Genomic DNA, 24,110 nt, shown 5'->3' with positions numbered 1-24,110 from the left:
TCAGTGGCATTTTGTATTAGGAACTCTGATGGAAACTTGGTGCATGCTGCAGTTAGAAGAATATCAGATGGATCAAATTTAGTTGCTAAAGCAATAGCATTACAGAAGGGGTTTAAATACTATGTGACAAATGATCTATTTCCTGTAATCTTGGAGACTGATTTAATGACTCTTAAAATGATCTTGACAGGACAATGGGAAGTACCATGGAGTGTCTTTTTGATCATAAAGGATATTACAGGGCTGAGGAAGTGAGAGTGGAGCATGTACTGAGGGAAGGAAATGGATTAGCAGATTTTTTGACTAACTTTGTTTTTGGTTTTGCAGGTGAACATCATTTCAATAATTACCAATCACTTCCAAGGAAAGCAAGACAAATTTTGAATACTGAAAAAGCACAGATTCCATACATCAAAATCAGGCAAGCCAAAGATCATCATATTCCAGGAGATTAACACATGCAATGAGGATTCTGCAGTATGTCAAAGCTGCAATAATCAGGCCTAGAACAGATTTAGCAGATTGAATATAGGGACTTTTGGACAGGTTACAATAGTTGTATTAGTGTGATTACATGCTCATTCTGTTGTCACTTGTCCAAGGGATTCTTTTAAACAATCATTCTTGAAGGAAAAGGTCAACACTACATAGGCCTGGATCAAACATAGAAATAGCTGAACATGAGGAACTTTCTGAAAGAATTCTATTCCATCCTTGAAGCCTGAATTTTAATTCAATGGACTATGGATCCATAGCACCTAGTGAGAGCTTGAGGTGTCAACATGGTATCAAGTGAAGGCCAAAGGATTTGCAATAGACAAGCTTTTAGACTTCCTTTAGTTTGGATTCATGTATTATTTTCCTTTATTTTCTGCATTTTAGCTTTTGTACAAAACTTGATTTTTAATAAAGCACTATCAGGCAATCTGCTTGGTAGTTTCAATTCAAAAAAAAATTGATGAAGAAGTGACTTTCCAAGTAAGCAAGGGGATGAAGTTGCCAAGTGCTTATGAGAGTATTTCGATTATGGATTCGTTTGATGGGATTGATGATGCTGTCGAACATAAAATGGAAGAAGAAAGTCTGGGAAAAGCTCTTGCTGCAGTTCTGATGAACTTTGATGCTGATGATATGGAGGGATACATGGAAATGATAAATGCGCTTGAAGGTTTGGTTCTTACACATACCACCAAAGAAATCTTGATCTTGACCTTGCAAATAAAACTACTCCACCAGCTAAGCCTTCTATTATTGGCCCACCAAAGCTTAAGCTTAAGCAGCTCTCATCACACTTGAGGTATGAGTTCCTTAGTTTGAACAAGACATTTTCAGTGATCGTTTCAACATTATTGATTGTGGAAAATATTGAGCGTTTAGTGGAGATTTTGCACGAGTACAGACGTGATATTAGTTAGACCATAGTAGACATTCGGCGAATTCCTTCTGGTATTTGTGAGCATAAAATTCAGCTAGAGGAGGACAACAAGCCGGGTGTTGAACATCAGTGGAGATTGAATCAGAACATGCAAGAGCTGGTGAAAAAAGAGATCATAAAATGGTTAGATACTGGGGTAGTATATCCGATTGCAGACAGCAAGTGGGTGAGTCCTGATCAATGTGTTCCCAAGAAATGAGGTATCAGTGTGGTGCCTAATGCATAGAATGAGTTGATTCCCGCTCGTACAGTTATTAGATGGCGTGTTTGCATGGATTATAGGAAGCTGAATACTCCCACTTGAAAAGACCATTTTCCCATGTCGTTCATAAATCAGATGCTAGATAGGATGGCTGGGAGGTCTTACTATTGCTTCTTAGATGGATACTCTAGCTATAATCAGATCAACATTGCCTTAGAAGATCAAGAGAAAACGACTTTACTTGTCCTTATGGGACGTTTACGTTCAGCCGAATGCCCTTTGGGTTGTGTAATACACCAGCCACTTTTCAGAGGTGCATGATGTCGATCTTTTCTGACATGGTAGAAGACTTCTTGGAAGTGTTCATAGAAGATTTCTCTGTTGTGGGCGATTCATTTGATGATTATTTTAGCCATCTGGGTCAAGTGCTGAAAATATGTGAAGAGATAAATCTCATGCTAAATTGGGAGAAGTGCCACTTTATGGTAAAAGAAGGGATCGTCCTCGGTCACAAAATCTCTGAAAAGGTAATTGAGGTCGATCAAGCTAAAATTGATATGATTGCAAAACTTCCTCCACCCATCAAAGTCAAAGGTGTCAAGAGTTTTTTGGGACATGCTGGGCCCTACAGGCGCTTCATCAACTATTTCTCCAAGATTGCTAACCCGTTGTATAAGCTTCTAGAAAAGAAGGCCAATTTTGTGTTTGATGACCAGTGCTTAAAGGCATTTGATGAATTGAAGGAGCGCCTCACTACATCTCCTGTTATTGTTACTCCTGATTAGTCCCTGCCATTTGAGTTGATGTGTGATTCAAGTGGCTTCATGATTGGTGTTGTGCTTAGCCACAAGCACAATAAAATTATGCACCCGGCCTACTATGCTAGTAGGAATCTTAATGCGGCGCAGATGAACTACACGGTGATTGAGCAAAAGCTGCTTGCTATAGTATATGCTTTTGAGAAGTTTCGGTCCTATTTATTGGGGTCCAATGTTGTCGTGTACACTGACCATGCTGTGTTGAGGTATCTTATGGCAAATAAGGAAGCTAAGCCGCGACTGATTCGTTGTGTCCTTTTGTTACAAGAGTTCGATTTCGAGGTCAATGATCGAAAAGGGTCCGAAAATCAGGTTGCTAACCATCTCTCTAGGCTTGAGGAGACTGGGGTGCCAGCAGAAGAACTTGATATTGAAGATGTGTTTTCAGATGAGCAAGTTTTGGCAGTGTCTATGAAAGTGTCACCTTGGTATGCAGATTTTGCTAATTGCTAGGTGACTGGTATCATTCCCGACGAGATCAAATCTTATCAGAAAAAGAAGTTTTTGTGCGATTCTCATCAATACTATTGGGATAAGCCATACTTATTCAGAACTTGCATTGATAACATTATTCGGCGTTGCGTTTCAGAGAGTGAGGTACTAGAGATCTTGTAGGCTTGCCACAACTCTCAAGTTATGGGACATCATAGTGGTACAAGGACTGCTGCAAAGGTTCTCGAATGTGGTTACTATTGGCCTACTCTGTTTCATGATGCTAATTTGATTGTGCGTTCCGGTGATCAGTGCCGACGGCAGGGGAATATTGGTAGGAGGCAAGAGGTGCCTATAAACTTTGTAATGGAAGTTGAGGTATTCGATGTTTGGGGTATTGATTTTATGGGAACCTTTGTAAGCTCTGGTGGCATAAAGTACATCTTGGTGGCTATTGACTATGTTTGTAAATGGGAAGAAGCGATGGCTTTACCTAATAACGAAGCCAAGAGTGTCATGGGATTCTTGAAAAATAACATATTTACTTGTTTTGGTACGCCAAGGGCGATAATCAGTGATGACAGTTTACACTTTTGCAATAGAGCCTGTACGGTTGATGGAGAAGTATGTAGTCAAGAATAGGGTGGCAACCCCTTGTCATCCTCAGACAAGTGGGCAAGTTGAAGTCTCAAATCGGAAGATAAAGAGTATTTTAGCAAAAACGGTGAATGCTAACAGAACTGATTGGCCACAAGCTCTATGATGCTCTATGGGCTTACCGAACTGCCTTCAAGACTCCGATTGGGACTTCGCCTTTCAAGCTAGTTTTTGGTAAAGCATGTCACCTACCAGTTGAACTTGAACATAAGACCATGTGGGGCTTGAAGAAATTGAACATGAAATGGGAAGAGGCGACCAAACTCAGGTTGTTTCAGCTCAACGAGAATGGATGAGTTCCGCTATCAGGCCTATGAAAGTGCGGCATTATACAAAGACAGGATGAAGCAGTATCATGCCAAGAAAATCCTGAAGCGGGAATTCTACAAGAGTGATCCTTTCCTGATATTTAATTCTAGATTGAAGCTGCTACTGGGAAAATTGAAATCACGGTGGTCGGGTCCCTTTGAAGTGGTAAGTGTATCATCCCACGGAGTAATTGAATTGAAGTGCGAAGATGGAACTCGGACTTTTAAGGTGAACGGGCAGAGGGTGAAGCACTACTATGGTATGATTTCGGGGGATAGCATTGTTGACCGATATTGGTTGAAGCACCTTGGAACGAATGCTGACTCGGCGAGTCCTGACCAAGAGTAAACCAGTAACACCGTCGTGCTGCGACGTTAAATCAAGCGCTTCTTGGGAGGCAACCCAAGTTTAAAATTCTGAATTTGTTTTGGTAGGTTTTAGTTTTTTAAATTGTTTAACGGGTGTTGAGTGCGCAGGAACTGATAATCGAAAAAACAGCAAAGTGACACCAGAGCACAAAGACCGGCCATCGACATGTCGACGGACCGTCAATGTACAATGGCGGTATGCAAAGTTGGTAATCTAAGAGTTAGCAACACCTACTCTATAGGTAAGCAAGTTGACGAGTAGGTCGACAGACCGTTGATACGTTGACGACTCCGTCGATGTGCAAATACGGTCCATCTTTTTCCTCGTCAATAGGTTAGGTTTTTTTTTTATCATAAATACGCAGTGACGAGTCATCGACATGTCAACGACTTGCCCAATAAATTCAAAAAAAAAATAAGAACTAAATAGTCGCGATTGTTTTAAACATAAGTAACGGGCAGAGGCCTATTCCTCTTCAAACACCCATAACTCGTCTTTTACTCTCCCTCAACATATCCGCTACTCCTTAATTCCCTCCATAACTCCCTATTAATTCCTCCACATTCTTTCACCCATTAAAAATCCCAAAACTCTCCATTCTCACCACAACTGAAAACCCCAAGGTCTTAGCCCTACTATCACGAAAATTCCTCTGTTTTTCATTGATTTTCACTCAATTTGTTTTTTGCAAAACTCGTGTGGATTTGGTATGTAGAGATAAATTCGACCCTTTCTTGTTGTTTTTGCTGTTGCTTTGTTCGAAAATAGCTAATAAGCATGCCTAGGTTCCTAACTTAATGTATATAGAGAATGGGAACCAGGTTTGTGTTTATACCATGATTAAATTAGTTGGGGTTGTGTTAAATGGGTTGGGGAAGTAATATATGTGATGTTGAATGCTAAGGGTAGAGATCATGACCTAGGGTTTGTACTTGTTGAGTGAAATTCATGCTTAAATTTGTAATATTATGAAATTATTGGTTGGGGAAGGGAATTTGGTATGATTGTTGCTAGTAGGACTCGTGGGGACGAGAATATCGTAACCCCATTGAGTCGGCGGGCATTTTGATCAAGTTTTTGATTCATTATGCTCGCCAATGGTCTGTAAAAGAGGAATCCTATTAAACATGCAATTTTAGGAGTGAAGTCTGAGTAACTCCAACAGGTTTGAGGGTATTTCGATTAAAAATATTTGTTTGATGTTGTTATACCCACCAAACAAAACCCGAGAAATTACCAAAGGTTAAAAGGTCAAAGATGAGGGTGAAGTCAGAGTAACCCGAAGCCCTATAACCCCAAATGTGTTGATTAATTGAATGAATGTTCTCTTATTGATTGGCTTTAAAAACACAAACCCGAACCTACAAACTTACAGTTGATGCTGCCAGGGCCGTAAACATGTTGACAGCACTGTCGCCAGGTCAACAGACCGTCTTTGTATAAAGACGGTACCGTCGAGCTGTTCGATGGTCCGTTGTTGAAGCACAACGACGGTCTGCAGGCTCCAATAACTGAGAACTTAGTATATTTTTCTGAAAAATCACTGTGCTTGATTTCACTCATAGAGATTAATTACATTTTTATTTTTGATGATTATAGGTATGGCGCCACCCAAGTTAACCACTACCTGAGGGGGTGGCTAGAGGAAAACTCAAAGAATAACGGGTTGAAGGAAGCCCAGTGGCGAAGCCACACTTAGAGATGAAGGCTCGGATGATGAGCCTGAGGTTATGTCCGAGAGGAAGAATAGTGCTGCCATTCTCGTTTGGAACAGGCAGGTCACTGTACCGGCTCCTACACCACCCAGTTACTTATAGTCTGATGAGGAGGGATCATCTTCATCTGGGTCCGGTGATGGATTCGAGAAGAAGGGTTCAGAGGCTGCCTCTGGAGAGGCCTCACAGGCTTCGCAACCACAGTCTCATGAGGATGCTGCTCAGTCCTCCCAGGCACCTTCTAGACCCTAGACCCGTTAGAGCTTACTGCTTGGTGATGATAATGATGATGCTGATGATGATGCGGCTAGGGCTCGAGAAATCAGAAGCAAGAGGCTTGAGGACCATTTTACTGTTGAGAGTGCTAGGGAGCTGTATGAGTATGGCATTGAATTAAAAAATGGCAGTAGCCAGCATGAAAACCGCACCATAAATAAAGAGCGGCGGATCAGTTTTGAGGGGCTCGAGATATTACCCAGGTCCAGAGAGCTCATTCGCCATTATCAGTTAGAGTTTATGCAGGAGCTACATGGGGATTATTTTCCCATTTTTGTGGGTGAGGTATATGCTGCACATGAGGCCTCGATAAAGAAATCCAGAAAGAGGCACCGGAAACGGCGGGAGTTAGAGCCGCTGAGTGAGGTTCAGATCAGAGGGGTGAGTGTTGATAGATCTGCCCAGGCCATCAACAAAGAATACTTCGGTGATAATTACACTGCCCCGAGGCAGACAATTGAGTTGGAAGACAAGTTGCTAAGACGCAAGGAACAGTTCGTCAGGGACTGGGTAGCTACAGTGTAGGTCATCCGAGCAAGAGGGCCGAGTGTACTAACTTGGCTGATCAGGTAGTGAAAAGATGGTTGGCTTTAGAGGGAAAATTCTGGCAGAGCGTGGTGTAGTTGCTGCTTCTCCCTATCAGGCCGATAATGCACTTACGGCTGACAGGAAGGTTGTTGTTGCGGCATTGATGTCTAGATATCCGATTGATTTCGGAGCATTGGCGAGTATGGAGATTCATTTGAGGGATTCCCAGCTCAATACTTCATTTATATATCCATGCTTGATTACAGAGCTAATTCGAAGGTCACGTGTGCACTTTATTCCTGACATCGACCACCGGATTACGGCTTCTTCGACTTAATCGGTAGAGAAGAGCAAGAAAGAGGTCGTCGATGATGGCCAGGGAGAAAAGGATGGGTTCCCAGTGGCACTTGGAGGGGTGCCCATACCTCAGGGGATGATTCATCCAGGGGCCGCAGGTGTCTCCACACAGGAGTTACCCGCCACTACTGCCCCTATTACTAAGACTGTCCAGATAGAAGATTCTAAGACTCCAGCTACTGATACTGTTGATGCTTCCGTTGAGACTCAAACTGTTGTTCTTGAGCCACAGACTTCGGCTCCTCAGCCCTCGAGACCAGTTCCACAGCTAACGGGTCTCGCTGCACAACCCAGGTATAGCCAGAGTTGACCCCTATGCCTTCTCGAGGGAAAACTTCAGAAAATTTACAAAATAGGCGGCTACAACGGATCCGCATTTGAAGGTCATAGTGGCCCAGCTCGATGATTTTGTGAGATAGCGAGTGGGTGAGATTGTAAAGCCTGTGAGGTCGACACTGTCAGCTCGACTGGATGGTTTTGAGATTATATTGACAGCATTGGAGATGGTCTGCCGGACCACTTCCACTGATGCTTTGAGGGCAGAGTTAGAGCAGCTTAAGGTTGATGTTTTGTTGTTTAAGGCTCGTGACCCGAGCCTAATAGCAGCCCCACCATCGATTGCAGCAGAGATTGAGGAGGAGCTTCCAGTAGTGTAGATAGTTGTCCCTACCGCGGCAAGTGGTCGGGGAAAGAGAAAGAGAGTAGTCATTGGTGAAGAGGAGGAGCTAGAGGAAGTGAGAGAGAGTACTCGCCCGAAGGGTACAAGTCTATAGAAGCAGCACATGGCAGATCCCTTGTGGAGAATCTCCCTTTTGGGACCACGGGAACTACTTCGAGCAGTGCTCCAGTTGGGTTACCATTGCCACCGCCCCTTCCTACTCCAGTGCCAGCAGCTACGAGTACTACTATTGATGCTACTACAGATGCTACTGCTGATGCTGCCACTGATACTACTGCTGGTACAGTTGCACTACCTGATTCCTCGCAAATCGATGAGTCGCGAGATGAGCAGAGCGCCTAGTGAGCCATAGGCATTCCTACTCCCTTGTTTTACTTTTACTGCATTGGGGACATTGCAGACTTTTTCAGTTGGGGGTGGGAGTATTTGATTTGTTTATATTGTATATATGTGTTTAGGACCCCCTCAGCTTTTCTTTGCCATGGTTCTTTTCCTGAGGGGTTTATTTTTTGTTTAACCTGGAATGTTTAGGTCGTGTCTAGATAAAATAAAGTAATTTTGACTTATGTGGTGGTGGTTTGATTAACTTAAGACTGTCTTGTTATGATTTGAGAAAAAGTACTCCCCTCCGAAAATTTTGAAAACCTGGACTTAGTTATTTCATTTACATGCTTGCTACTTTGTATGACATTTAGATTATTGAGTTACCTTGTGTGCGGAATTATAGCGGGGTGACTAGTGTGTTGACAATTTTGATGCCATGTGTTGAGATGTTCTGTAGATATATTCTTTAGTTGTATATGTAATCTAGAACTTCCCTAGTTAGTCGTGCCTATAATCTGAGGATAAGTAAAGCTGTGAAAGGATCTTATGCCTTGTTTGTGTTAGGAACTCATTTGAGCCTAAATTTAAGGCTACCTATAGACAAATATCCCTTGTTAGCCATTTTTGAGCCTTAAAATTATTCTTTGACTAGCCGTAATAAGCCAATACCCGTTATAAATATCCCTCTCTTTGCACCCGGTTCCTCCTTGGCACTAAAATGATAAAAATGAGGCTAAAAGCCTAAGTTAGGGTTGATAGGTGGAATAAGGGGAACATGAGGCGTAAGCCTAAAGTGGGGTAGAAGTGAGTTGCCTAGTAAAAAGACATCAGTGTGGTAAGTGTAGGAATATATATATATATATATATATATATATATATATATATATATATATATATATATATATATATATATATATATACATTTACAGAAGTAGAATAGCAATAAAACCTCACCGAGGCAATAAAACGGAAAAAGGGGAAGAAAACAAAAAGAGAAAAGGGTAAAAGAAAAGAATAAAGTGTAGTGTTCAAGGAGGGTGAGTCTCTGTTATCCAAATATACATCCTACTCGTCCCCGAGCCTACATTACAACCCTGAAAAAGTCCTAGTGTGATCATAGCCGAAATATCCAAAGTCGAGGGTACTGAAAATAAGGGCAGGCCTATGATATTTGCACGCTTGGCTAGAGAATTTCTTTGTGAGTGTTTCTTTTCTCCTTTGTCACTTGTCCCATTCTGTGTGTACATTTCTATTGGGACATTCTTTGGTCTTCGTGAGAGCATGAGGATTTGTTAAGTGACCGGCTTCCCGTAAGTCTTGATTCGTGTGTGCTATGGTTTCTATGATAACTACATGTCATAAATTGAAGCCTCATTGTTAGTTGCAACGAGTCCTTCATTGGTTTTGTCTTTATTGGGGGGAGAGTCATTGTGATACATATGATATGCCGGAAGTTAATTGCCACAACCACTCTAGACAGTTTTACTTTGTGATATCAAGCCATTTGTAGATTAAGTCTGTTAGTTGACTTGCTTGAGGACAAGCAAAGACTTTAAGTTAGGGGTGTTGATGTACCGTGAAATTATGGCACATCTAATGCTTTTAACTCTAAGTTTTACTTGTTTTCGAGTGAGTTTATGTTAGTTTGATGTGTTTTGTGTTTTGTGCAGGTATTTCGAAGTTAGAATGCTCAGCAAGAGAAAAAATAAGGAAATCAAGTGTCTATACTGATATGCACTAAGTATGGACCGTCGACATGCTCGACGGCCCGTCGAGTTGCCTTGTCGATATACTTCCTGCAGAGTGAAAAGTGCATCAAACCGTCGACTTGCACTGTCGACATGATCGATTGTCATCGAAGTGCTTAGACGACTAGAATCCTTTGAGTTGAAAATTTTTCATCAGATCGTCGTCACGCATGTCGACATGTCGATGACCGTCGACCTGTCAAAGTGCAAGCCTACCTGGAACAGGATTGGGATTGATTATTCCGAGTTTAACTTGTGTAAATACCTGTTTAGGTTTTATTTTTCAGACATCTAGATTTTAGACTTGTAATAATTACTTTTGAGCTTTTATTACAATTGAAGATTTTCCAGACAATTAACATTCAATTACATTCATGTTTTATTTGTAAGTTCAATACAAAAATTCAATTATGCAATCTTCAATCTTTTATGGTTTTCTTGTTGCCATGGGAAGCTAAACTCCTTTACTAAGGTTGTGAACCCAAGGATGGGTGTTGTGTGATTGGGAATTGTGAATGATATATGCTAATGGATTGTTAGGGTTTATTTGTTCTTCGTTTTAATCATATAGTTAGTGGTTGCAAACATTAACTAACGCCATAAACTTTAGTTTATTTAGGAAAATAACTAAGTTACGGTAAGAATAAATAACAAGAACTTAGGGCTTTAAACCTTGTTTAATAAATTCACTTAGGAATAAGAGGAATTTACTTGGCATAAGTAACCGTTCTTCGTGCATACTTTCTTATCTTTTGAAAAAGCATACAAAGAAATAATCTTTTCATATTGGGAAATAGTCTAGATTCACGTAGCTGTTAAGTGCATCCATACAAACGATCCATTAGAAGTATATCAAGATCGATACCTATGATCATACACTTCATTTGACGAGGACACAACCTTGGTTCTTTTTACCCATATATTTACAACTTTAAATTTCTAGTCACTGTAAATTAGTCCACAAATCAAAACAACTATAAAACCCTTTTTTGGAATATACCAGAACTGCAAAATTAGTATAATACTTGTTTATTAAAATTTTCACACCACATTCTCTGTGGGATTAGACCCCAACCTCGCTGGGTTACTATATTTGACATCGTCCGCTTTACGCTCTGAAAAGTGTAAATTTGATCGTATCAACCACATGAGGAACTAAATTCTGATTCCTATCTCACTAATCCCCCCAGACTAATGTGCTCACTCCAAGTTATCCCAACTTGAAGTTGAATTTGACTAACATTTAAACCTAGAGTAATTGCATCTATAAAAGCTTATAAAGGTACAGCTCGATAAAAAAAATGAATACACGAAGCTAGACTCAAGAACTGTAAAGCATAAACTCTATTAAACAAGTCCTTCAATCCTCTTCATTGTATTAGGGCGCACTTTAATAATTAGAACTCTCAATCTCTTGCATGGACCATGTTGGCTCAAGCTTTGATTTTCTCTTTTTTTGAGTGTGTGAACTTTTTCATGACAGGACTTGAATATACATAGCACTAGGTTTGCATCAAGTCAGCTGAACTCAATTTTTACATGGTAAGGCCCATTATGAGAGTTAGGATTTGAGTTGAATTTGGATTCTTGCATTCATGCGGCTTCAGTGTCCTTGTAGAACTCTGAAGTATCTTGATAATTATGGCAAGAAATCTTGCAAACTTGTCCGCCCAGTCTTGACCATAAAACAAAAATCCTACTCATAGTATAACTCTGAGCTGGAACATGTTCTTGGACTTGGTTCAAGAGCTTGGTTCTTCAACTCTAAATTTTCTCAGTGTCTGAGATGGAACATGTCCATAGACCTATTTCATTCACCTTTTTCTTGCATCTGTCTGAGCTTGCTTTATTTACTGTATCTCAACCATCTGTCTTAAACTGGATAATTTACCTTGTTCATTTTCTTTGTCAATCATCAAAACTTACACATGCTTATGCCAACACATTTCCACACTAAAATACATGTGTTGATTTTATTATTCTTCACTTTACCAGTTATATCCCGTATTTTGCACATTTGGATAAATCGAAATAATTGTGACTAGTAAGAGATAAGGCAATATTTTCATTTTATTTAATATATAAGTGTTCGTGAAAAATATTGATGCGGAAATATTGAGGAAGGCTAAGGGCAAAATTTGAAATTTGGAAAATAGTCTCATGAACTACAAAATATTAGTCATAAGTAATTGGGCTTGGAAAATCAAAAAAAAAAAAAAAGAGGCCCAAAGGGGGCCGGCCATAGGGGGTGGGCCAAGGCCCATGTAGAAGCCAAATTAAGTGATAATAGAGAGGGCCTATTATTTTGTCATAACATTTTAGAACATTCAAGAAAAACAAGAACTTGAGAGAGAGAGAGACAAGGGTTCGACTAGAGGAGAAAAAGAAAGAAAAAAATTGAAGCCATCAATCTTTGATCCAAAAAATTATATTTTTCTATTATTCTTGCTAATTCAAGGGTCCTCTTCAACGTGGTACAATTATTAGAGCAAGAAAACTACTTTTGTGGCAAGTTCAAAATTCTAGTCAAGTGGAACTTTAAGGAAAAAGGTAAGAATTCATATTCTTTTATATGTTATGGAAGGTTTATATATGTTGTAGTAAGTAGAATTGAATGAAAATCATGAAAATGATGTGTGTTGTGTGTGGCCGTGTGGGTGTGTGTGTTGAATGGTGGCCGTGTGGTTGTTGAATGGTGGAGGAGAGGTGAATTAATTTTATTTAGCATGTTAGTTGTGTTGTTGTGGCCTTTATGATGTAAATGAAGGTTTAATGGTTCAGGTTGGCAGGGAAATTGGTTGTAGGTTGTTGTAGGAAATTATGTGATTTTAGTATGATTTTATGTAGTTATGAGAATGAAGTTGCTAAAGTATGAATTTATGTTGTAGTTTATGAATTTGAAAGAAGGAAATGTGTTGTTATAAGTTTTGTTGCATTTGTAGAGTTTCGGGTGGAATATAGTTGGTTGGATAGTTTTAAATGTTGTTCGGGTTACTAATGTTAAAATATGTTCCAAATTGATTGTTGGTATTGTTGAAATGATTGTTGGTATGGTTGTTGATAAATTTGGCCGAGTTGAATTCTCAGGGTTGTTGTATTTACAGGGGAGATGCGGCCGAAATTTCTGTAGACAAGTACTAGTTAGAATTGAAGTTCTAAGTACTTGTAGCTAACGTTTGGTAATTAATGACGTCATTGTAGATCTTGGGGAGCCCGAGAGTTGAGTTGCGATTAGCTTAGGAGGCGAGCGAGGTATGTAAGGCTTAACCTTTTCTTCTTTGGCATGATCCTTATGAAATAAATATATGACGCATATGAATGATTTCAGAAAGATTCTTATTCTTAGAGCCACTAGGATGGCTAACGTTCTTGATTTCTCATAAGTTGTTCCGTATGGTTTTGATATGTATCCATGAAGTCCGATGACATGTATCTATGATGTCAGGAGTTTGGCCAATATGTTTCCGAATAGTATTTGAGAAACAAATGATATGACTATAGTTTTGACCTTCCAAATGTTAACACATTCGATTGTTCCATCAAGCCTTTGATATGTTTCGATACGTACATAAGACTCCAAAAGTTCTATTTGATTTGATCCATAACAATATCCAAATATTTTTGACATGATTATGGCTTTGATTTTCGATAAATGGCTTCTGAAACGCTTATAGAACGTTCTGTACTTCAAACGTTCGTACCTTTCTCATACTAGGTCGGATCGACCCGCAACTTGTTCTGAGCCTTCAGGGGTCGGTAAGTATGTATATCCATTGAGTCTTGATTTATGTGCATGTTGTTTCTCACTACTCTGTTCGGGCATACTACTATGACAGCGTTCGCCGGGTCCCGGGCCGGTTTTGTCGTCGTGCGCACTATGTTATATTCGGCAGTATGATGTGTTACGGTTCGCCGAGCCACTTATTAAAGGGCCGGGTACCGCTTATATATGATGTATTGATGTGTTATGGCGTATGATGTGTTATGATGTTACAATATGTGTCGGAGTTGTGCGGAGGTTTGATACCTTCTGGAGTATGATGTGTTGTGGCGCCAGCGTCGGAGTGGCGACCACGTTCCTGAGCCATATGCATAATTTTTTTTTTATTTGCATTATCTATGTTTTCAGAACAAGCTTTGATATACTGATTCTGTAATCATTTTCCATACTCCTTGTTTCAGTTATGATTTGGATTAGTATATTTCATGCTTTACATACTCAGTACCTATTTCGTACTGACCCCCTTTCTTCGGGGGCTGCGTTTCATGCCCGCAGGTGCAGACGTTCGTTCTGGTGACCCGCCAGTGTAGGATACCTATTCTGCTACTTTGGAGCGCTCCCTTTGATCCGGAGCCTATATTTTTGGTACATATCTTTGTTGTACATATTTTTGTATATATATGACTATTTGGGGTACGGTGGGGCCCTGTCCCGTCATATGTTTCTGTTGTGGTTTGTAGAGGCCTGTAGACTTATATGTGGGTCATGTGTCATTATTGTTCGTTTATGTCTGTGATCGGTGTCTTAAGCGGTTTGTTTGCTGTGATGGCCGAAACGGCCCATATGTGTGTGTTTGGACGTATATATTTTGGGCGATGTGTTTTCCGCCAGCCTCACCGGCTTCTGTATGATATTTTGCTATATATGACCGCTTAAGACGACATCTGATTTCAATAGCTACATAACTTAATGTATGCTGAATACTGATAAGTCCTTGATATATCGATTTGGTAAGTGAGTGTGTATGGGTGTCCAGCTAGGGCACTAGTCACGGCCCACGGGCTTGCGTCGTGACAAAAGTGGTATCAGAGTGGTTTGCCCTCGGAATGTCTACAGGCCGTGTCTAGTAGAGTCTTGTTTATCCGTGTGCTGTGCACCACATCTATAAACGGGAGACTACAAGACATTTAGGGTGTTACCTTTCTTTTGATCTTAGATCGTGCGATAGAGCTGTACTATTAGGATGATTTCTGTCTGACCGATTGTTATGTTTACAGTGATGCCTCCGAAGAAGGCGACGACGGCCCAGAAGAGCAAGGCAGTGACAGGAGAGACCAACCAGATACAGAGAGTTACTTGGGTTCGTGCTTAGACTATGCCCGATATTGCACCCCAGTCAGCGGGTTCTGCTACACCCCCACCATTAGAGGAGCCTAGAGCAGCAGCCGCTGCCACCATGGATTAGGGGGTGGCTCCACCATTAGCACCGGAGGCCCCAGAGCCCGAGCCTCCAGCTCCTCAGCCAGGGGGGGAGGACAGGGCGATGAGGGTTGTTGTGCAGTTATTGACGAGATTGGTAGCAGGACAGGCTCGCAGACGAGGGCTAGGGGGTGATGATGTGGATACACGTGACAGTTTGAGGGTTCGTAATTTCTTGACCTGTAATCCCCCATAGTTCTACGGGTCTAAGCCCGAGGAGGATCCCCAGGATTTTATTCGACAGATGCAGCGTACGCCGAGACTAGTCAGGGCTTCTGAGACTGAGTCTGTCGAGCTGGCTTCACATAGACTGCGGGATGTAGCGATTAATTGGTATGAGTACTAGGAGCTGTCTAGAGGCGAGGATGCTCCTGCAGTCGTGTGGGATGAGTTTACAGCAGCTTTTATCAGCCACTTTTTGCCTCCAGAGCTGCGAAAAGCGAGAGTTGACAGACTTTTACAGTTGAGACAGAGGGGCAGGAGTGTCCGAGATTACAGCTTAGAGTTTGATTCTCTGGCCAGATATGCACCCACCATTGTAGCTGATATGGCCGACAGGATGCACCGGTACGTGATGGGTTAGGATCATTACTTGGTTGATAGTTGTATGGCGATGGCATCGCAGACTGGTATGGACATCGCCAGGTTAGAGGCATATGCGCAAAGAATGGAGGACCGGCATAGAGGGTGTCAGCCCGATAGAGACCGTGACAGGAGGCAGCCCAAGAGGGCTAGGTCGGCTGGCTATTCTGGGGAGTCTCGAGGCGGGCAGCCTCAGTAGCAGTATAGCAGATATCCTCCTCAGTCAGGCCGGAGTACACATCCACAGTCTATAGGCAGACGATTTGATGGTGCAGGGAACTCAGGAGCGGTCCAGAGATCCAGGGCTTCAGGTTCGCAGGTGAGCAGAGGTTCCAGCCAGGCGAGGCCACCTATGCCTCGATGTTCTTATTGTGGGAGGTCTCACCCAGGAGAGTGTTATCGAGCTACGGGTGCCTGTTTTTCTTGTGGCCGCTAGGGCCATATTATGAGAGATTGTCCGTTGGAGGGCGGTTCCAGTAGTGCAGCTCAGCCGACGGGATCAACTGCGGGTTCATCCCCCACTTCTGTTGCTATGCGCCCTATGGGGCGGGGTATACCAGCACCAGCAGGCCGCGGTAGAGGTCATGGCGGAGTTTCTGATACTAGCTGTCCCTCGAACCACATATATGCCTTGGCCAGCCGACAGGATTAGGAGGCGTCGCTGAATGTAGTTACAGGTACATTATTGGTCTTCTCCCGAGATGTATATGCATTGATCGACCCAGGTTATACTTTATCATATATTTCTCCCCTTGTCACTAGTAAAATTGGGATAACACCTGAACCGATAGAACCGTTCGAGGTAGCTACATCGGTCAGGGATTTTATTATAGCGAGGCAGGTATATAAGGATTGTTCAGTAATTATATGTGGCCGTTGTACCAAGGCCGATTTGGTAGAATTAGATATGACAGAGTTCGATGTTATTATGGGCATGGATTGGTTAGCCTCTTGTTATGATAACGTTGACTGTCAGAAAAAGGTAGTTCGTTTCCAATTTCCAGGGGAACCAGTTATAGAATGGGCAGGAAATACAGCATCACTGAAGGATAAGTTTATTTCATACCTCAAGGCCAAGAAGATGATTCAGAAAGGGTATATTTATCATCTGGTTCGTGTGCATGATATTAAGGCGGAGACACCTACTCTCCAGTCAGTCCCGGTTGTTAATGAATTTCCAGATGTATTTCTGGATGAGCTTCCAGTTCTTGCACCTGAACGGGAGATAGAATTCACGATAGATGTGCTTCCAGATACTCAGCCTATATCTATTCCTCCTTACAGAATGGCACCTACAGAATTGAAGGAATTGAAGGAGCAGCTGAAAGATTTATTAGAAAAAGGGTTCATCAGAACCAGTACGTCACCTTGGGGAGCACCAGTATTGTTTGTAAGGAAGAAAGACGGATCGCTGCGGATGTGTATTGATTACAGACAGCTGAATAAGGTGACTATAAAGAATAAATATCCCCTCCCCCAGATTGATGAATTATTTGACCAGTTGCAGGGTGCTAAATATTTTTCGAAGATCGATTTGCGCTCGGGTTATCATCAGGTGCGGGTACGAGAGGCAGATATTCCAAAGACTGCTTTCAGGACCCGATACGGGAATTATGCGTTCAGGGTGATGTCTTTCGGGTTGACCAACACCCCAGTAGTGTTTATGGATTTGATGAATCGGGTATTCAGGCCGTTTCTGGACATGTTTGTGATCGTGTTTATTGATGATATTCTGGTTTATTCACGATCAATAGAGAAGCATTCAGATCATCTGAGGACAGTACTTGGCACACTCCGGCAACAGAAATTATATGCTAAGTTCTCCAAATATGAATTCTGGTTGACTTCAGTGGCATTCTTGGGGCATATCGTCGGAGCTGATGGTATTAGGCTTGATACATAGAAGATCGAAGCTGTAAAGAATTGGCCTAGGCCTACGACATCAACCGAGGTACACAGTTTTTTGGGATTAGCAGGGTATTACAGGAGGTTTGTGGAGAATTTTGCTTCGATTGAAGCACCATTAACGAAGCTAACTCAGAAGGCAGTAAAATTTCAGTGGACCGATGCTTGCGAGCGCAGTTTCCAGTCGCTGAAAGAAAAATTGATTACAGCTCCAGTTCTAACTCTTCCCGAGGAGCCAGATGGGTATGTTATCTATTGTGATGCTTCCGGTATTGGGATAGGTTGTGTATTGGTGCAGCATGGTCGAGTTATAGCCTATGCCTCCCGACAGCTCAGACCGCATGAGAGAAATTATCCTACTCATGATCTGGAACTAGCCACAGTAATTCATGCTTTGAAGATATGGCGGCATTACTTATATGGGGTTCATGTTGATATTTATACGGATTACAAAAGCCTTCAGTATATTTTTAAGCAAAATGAGCTGAATTTGCGGCACAACAGATGGCTCGAGTTGTTGAAAGATTATGATGTTGACATTTTGTATCATCCTGGAAAAGCCAACGTTGTAGCCGATGCACTTAGCCGCAAGTCCATGGGCAGTTTGACCGACGTGCAGCCAGAAAGGAAAGAATTAGTTCGTGAAATTCATCAGCTAGCCAGTCTTAGAGTCCGTTTAGCTGATTCTGGAAATTTTGGGGTTTCTGTCTGAGAAGTTGCTGAATCGTCTATTATGGAAGAAGTAAAACGACGACAGTATGAGGATCCTATTCTAGTACAGTACAGAGATGCGGCCCTTGATAAGGAGAAGACCCAGTTCGAGATTTCACCTGACGGAGCATTATTATATAGAGGCAGGTTATGTGTACTTGACGTTGCAGGGCTGCGGCGACAGATTATGGGAGAGGCACATTATGCACGATATTCTGTTCATCCTGGATCCACTAAAATGTACCATGATCTCAGATGTTTATACTGGTGGGATGGTATGAAAAGAGACATTGCAGAGTTCGTTGCTCAGTGTCCAAATTGCCAACAGGTTAAGATTGAGCATCAGAAGCCCGGTGGATTGTTACAGGAAATGGAAATTCCATCTTGGAAATGGGAAATAATTAATATGGATTTCATTACAAGTTTACCGCGCACTCCGCGAAGATATGATTCTATATGGGTTATTGTTGATAGGCTGACAAAATCAGCCCATTTTCCTCCGGTCAGGACCACCTATTCGGTTGAGGATTATGCCCGGTTGTATATTAAAGAGATAGTAAGGCTTCACGGAGTTCCTATATCTATTATATCCGACAGAGGTGCTCAGTTTACAGCTAATTTCTGGAGGTCATTTCAGGAAGGATTGGGGACTCAGGTGAGTCTTAGCACCGCATTCCATCCTCAGTCTGACGGACAGGCCGAGCGTACTATTCAGACGCTGGAAGATATGCTACGGGCCTGTGTAATTGATTTTAGAGGTAGCTGGGATGATCATTTGCCGCTTATTGAATTCGCTTATAATAATAGTTATCATTCCACATCCAGATGGCGCCGTATGAAGCCCTATATGGTAGAAAATGTAGATCTCTGATTGGTTGGTTCGATGTGGGTGAAACTAATCTAATTGGTCCAGATATGATCCAGCAAGCAATCGATAAGGTGAAACTCATTCGGGAACGGTTATTAGCAGCCCAGAGTCGACAGAAATCATATGCAGACAATCGACGTCGACACCTGGAATTCCATATTGGTGACTCGGTATTTCTGAAAGTGTCACCTATGAAGGGTGTAATGAGATTCGGCAGAAAAGGAAAGCTCAGTCCGAGATATGTTGGGAATTATCAGATTGTTCGAAAGATAGGCAAGATCGCCTACGAGTTAGACTTACCATCCGATCTGGAAGCAGTACATTCGGTATTTTATGTATCAATGCTCCGCAAATGTATTGGTGATCCTTCCAGAATATTTCCCATTGAAGATATCCATGTAACAAAGGAGCTGTCCTACGAAGAACAACTGGTAGCCATCCTGGATCGTCAGGTGAGGAGACTGCGTACCAAAGATGTGACTTCTGTTAAGGTCTTGTGGCGGAACAATAACCGAGAGGAAATGACCTGGGAAGCGGAGGACGACATGAAGAAGAAGTATCCCCACTTGTTCTCTATGCCTACAGGTAATCTAAATTCCTTAATTGGTTATATTGATTGGTGAATGAATTATATGTGCTGTTCATAAAAAAAAACTCCCCGAAATGTTTGCAAGATCCTATAAGACTAGTTTAACATTCGAGGACAAATGTTCTAAAGGGGGGGAGTATGTTATATCCCGCATTTTGCACATTCGGATAAATCGAAATAATTTTGACTAGTAAGAGATAAGGCAATATTTTGATTTTATTTAATATATAAGTGTTCGTGAAAAATATTGATGCGGAAATATTGAGGAAGGCTAAGGGAAAAATTTGAAATTTGGAAAATAGTCTCATGAACTACAAAATATTAGTCATACGTAATTGGGCTTGGAAAATCAAAAAAATAAAAAAAAGAGGCCCAAAGGGGGCCGGTAATAGGGGGTGGGCCAAGGCCCATGTAGAAGCCAAATTAAGTAATAAAAGAGAGGGCCTATTATTTTGTCATCACATTTTAGAACATTCAAGAAAAACAAGAACTTGAGAGAGAGAGAGACAAGGGTTCGGCTAGAGGAGAAAAAGAAAGAAAAAAATTGAAGCCATCAATCTTTGATCCCAAAAATTATATTTTTCTAGTATTCTTGATAATTCAAGGGTCCTCTTCAACGTGGTACAATTATTAGAGCAAGAAAACTACTTTTGTGGCAAGTTCAAAATTCTAGTCAAGTGGAAATTTAAGGAAAAAGGTAAGAATTCATATTCTTTTATATATTATGGAAGGTTTATATATGTTGTAGTAAGTAAAATTGAATGAAAATCGTGGAAATGATGTGTCTTGTGTGTGGCCGTGTGAGTGTGTGTGTTGAATGGTGGCCGTGTGGTTGTTGAATGGTGGAGGAGAGGTGAATTAATTTTATTTAGCATGTTAGTTGTGTTGTTGTGGCCTTTATGATGTAAATGAAGGTTTAATGGGTCAAGTTGGCATGGAAATTGGTTGTAGGTTGTTGTAGGAAATTATGTGATTTTAGTATGATTTTATGTAGTTGTGAGAATGAAGTTGCTAAAGAATGAATTTATGTTGTAGTTTATGAATTTGAAAGAAGGAAATGTGTTGTTATAGCTTTTGTTGCAGTTGTAGAGTTTCGGGTGGAATATAGTTGGTTGGATAGTTTTGAATGTTGTTCGGGTTACTATTGTTAAAATATGTTCCAAATTGATTGTTGGTATTGTTTAAATGATTGTTGGTATGGTTGTTGATAAATTTGGCCGAGCTGAATTCTCGGGGTTGTTGTATTTACAGGGGAGATGCTGCGGAAATTTCTGTAGACAAGTACTAGTTAGAATTGAAGTTTTAAGTACTTGTAGCTAACATTTGGTAATTAATGACGTCATTGTAGATCTTGGGGAGCCCAAGACTTGAGTTCCGATTAGCTTAGGAGGCGAGCGAGGTATGTAAGGCTTAACCTTTTCTTCTTTGGCATGATCCTTATGAAATAAATATATGACGAATATGAATGATTTCAGAAAGATTCTTATTCTTAGAGCCACTAGGATGGCTAACGTTCTTGATTTCTCATAAGCTGTTCCGTATGGTTTTTATATGTGTCCATGATGTCCGATGACGTGTATCTATGATGTCAGGAGTTTGGCCAATATGTTTCCGAATAGCATTTAAGAAACAAATGATATGACTATAGTTTTGACCTTCCAAATGTTAACACATTCGATTGTTCCATCGAGCCTTTGATATATTTCGATACGTACATAAGACTCCAAAAGTTCTATTTGATCCATAACAATATCCAAATGATTTTAGACATGATTATGGCTTTGATTTTCCATAAATGGCTTCTGAAACGCTTATAGAACGTTCTGTACTTCAAACGTTCGTAACTTTCTCATACTAGGTCGGATCGACCCGCAACTTTTTTCTGATCCTTCAGGGGTCGGTAAGTGTGTATATCCATTGAGTCTTGTTTTATGTGCATGTGGTTTCTCACTACTCTGCTCGTGCACACTACTATGACATCGTTCGCCGGGTCCTAGGCCGGTTTTGTCGTCGTGCGCACTATGTTATATTCAGCAGTATGATGTGTTACGGTTCGCCGAGCCACTTATTAAAGGGTCGGGTACCGCCTATATATGATGTTATGATGTGTTATGGCGTATGATGTGTTATGATGTTATGATATATGTCGGAGTTGTACGGAGATTTGAAACCTTCTAGAGTATGATGTGTTGTGGAGCCAGCGTCGGAGTGGCGACCACGTTCCTGAGCCATATGCATGATTTTTTTTATTTGCATTATCTATGTTTTCAGAACAAGCTTTGATATACTGATTCTGTAATCATTTTCCACACTCTTTATTTCAGTTATGATTTGGATTAGTATATTTCATGCTTTACATACTCAGTACCTATTTCGTACTGACCCCCTTTCTTCGGGGGCTGCGTTTCATGCCCGCAGGTGCAATCGTTCGTTCTGGTGACCCGCCAGTGTAGGATACCTATTCTGCTACTTTGGAGCGCTCCCTTTGATCCGGAGGCCATATTTTTGGTACATATCTTTGTTGTACATGTTTCTGTATATATATGACTATTTGGGGTACGGCGGGGCCCTGTCCCGTCATATGTTTCTGTTGTGGTTTGTAGAGTCCTGTAGACTTATATGTGGGTCATGGGTCATTATTGTTCGTTTATGTCTGTGATCGGTGTCTTAAGCGGTCCGTTTGCTGTGGTGGCCGAAACGGCCCATATGTGTGTGTCTGGACGTATTTATTTTGGGCGATGTGTTTTCCGCCAGCCTCGCCGGCTTCTGTATGATATTTTGCTATATATGACTGCTTAAGACGACATCTGATTTCAATATCTGCAAAAGATAATGTATGCTTAATATGGATAAGTCCTTCATATATCGATTTGGTAAGTGAGTATGTATGGGTGTCCAGCTAGGGCACTAGTCGCGGCCCACGGGGTTGGGTCGTGACATTACCTTCTTGCATAGTTTCTCAAAGAACCTGATTCTTTGAGTACTTAGGTCGTAGTCCGAAATAACAATTTATCACTCAGTTAGCATCATAGACATCCTAGGCATGATGTGTCACTTGGGCAACTAGGAACTCTATTATTTAGCCAATATCGAGTAAGATGGGTGGTTGATGCACCGACCAAGTAGGTCAGAAAATGACCAATGCTCCGAAGATAGGTAAGACATGTGAATGAGCAGAACCAATGTGCCATAATAGTGATCAGCTATTTTAACAACTTATAGGAGTTATCTGCAGTTTAAGAAGCTTTTAGACGTTTATCAACATGTAGAATCATGCTTACTTTGTGTATCTGTATTTAAATTTTATTTCAATTGCATATTTGTCTTATTTCTAATTATGCACTACCAGTGCCTCTAAAGTCTTGTCCCAAGGATAAGATGAGAGGGCAAGTCAGTGATCTTGATGGGTTTTCTGGAGTCACATTTACTGCGTTGGGCATGTTCAATTGAGGATGACCTAGCTACCGAGTAATGATTCTAGCTAGTACTAGTCCTGTCCGATGAGGTGAATCACCACTAGTTCGTGGAGACGATTACAACCCTTCTATTACTTTCATTTAGTTTTATCTTTGATTTCGAGTTGCATTTTGTGTGTTTGTACTCATACATTAGTACGTAGCTTCATGACTTATACAGTCTATAGTTTTGGTTTACGAAATATTTGACCATTGAGTTGTGTCTTCGTTTTTACTGTCTTTATTTCACACAGATTTAGTATTATTTCTGTCTTGTTTATCTCATCAATGGTATATAAAATGCTAGCTTACTAGGTTCTCTTAACGGGTTAGTGGCTCGTTGGATGCTCTATCACGACCGAGACACTTAATGCTCATCACAGACAATTGTGGATAGTATTGGTCTTTCCGTCATTTCATATTGAGATCTCGCATAGCAAGTGTGAAAGAAACTTATTTTTCATCTGATATTAGTTATATTTTTACGATTTGCAGCCAACGGGCTTAAGGTATTATGGATTTATTCTTGCTTAATGGGTTTAGATGAATTCAGTCACGCATGAGGTATATCTTTTTAACAAAAAATGTATTTCATATGGGTAGGTGAAGGGGAATGAGGGAGGTGATTACAAAGTTGGGAATCGAACCCGATATTACCTATATTTATAAGTCTGACTGTCGTGTTTTATCCATGTTTCTACCTTGTTTTGAGGACTAAAGGCATTAAATACACCTAACTAATGTTGACTTTGCAACATTGAATTAATATATGCGTTACTATTGAATTTAGGTACTTTACATAGATAATGTGTCGTTTCGAAAAAGAAGAGCAAAAGAATGCTCAGTGTTAGATGACTAAGGGAGCTCGCCGAGCGAGGCCCAAGGCAAGAGCAGCCTTCGTCCTGAGGCTCGCCCAGCTAGCAGAAGATGAAGCAGGAAAGAAAGTGGGAA

This window comes from Lycium barbarum, chromosome 9, assembly GCF_019175385.1.
Source record: "Lycium barbarum isolate Lr01 chromosome 9, ASM1917538v2, whole genome shotgun sequence".
Lineage (NCBI taxonomy): Eukaryota > Viridiplantae > Streptophyta > Magnoliopsida > Solanales > Solanaceae > Lycium > Lycium barbarum.
This window is presented reverse-complemented; position numbering follows the sequence as displayed.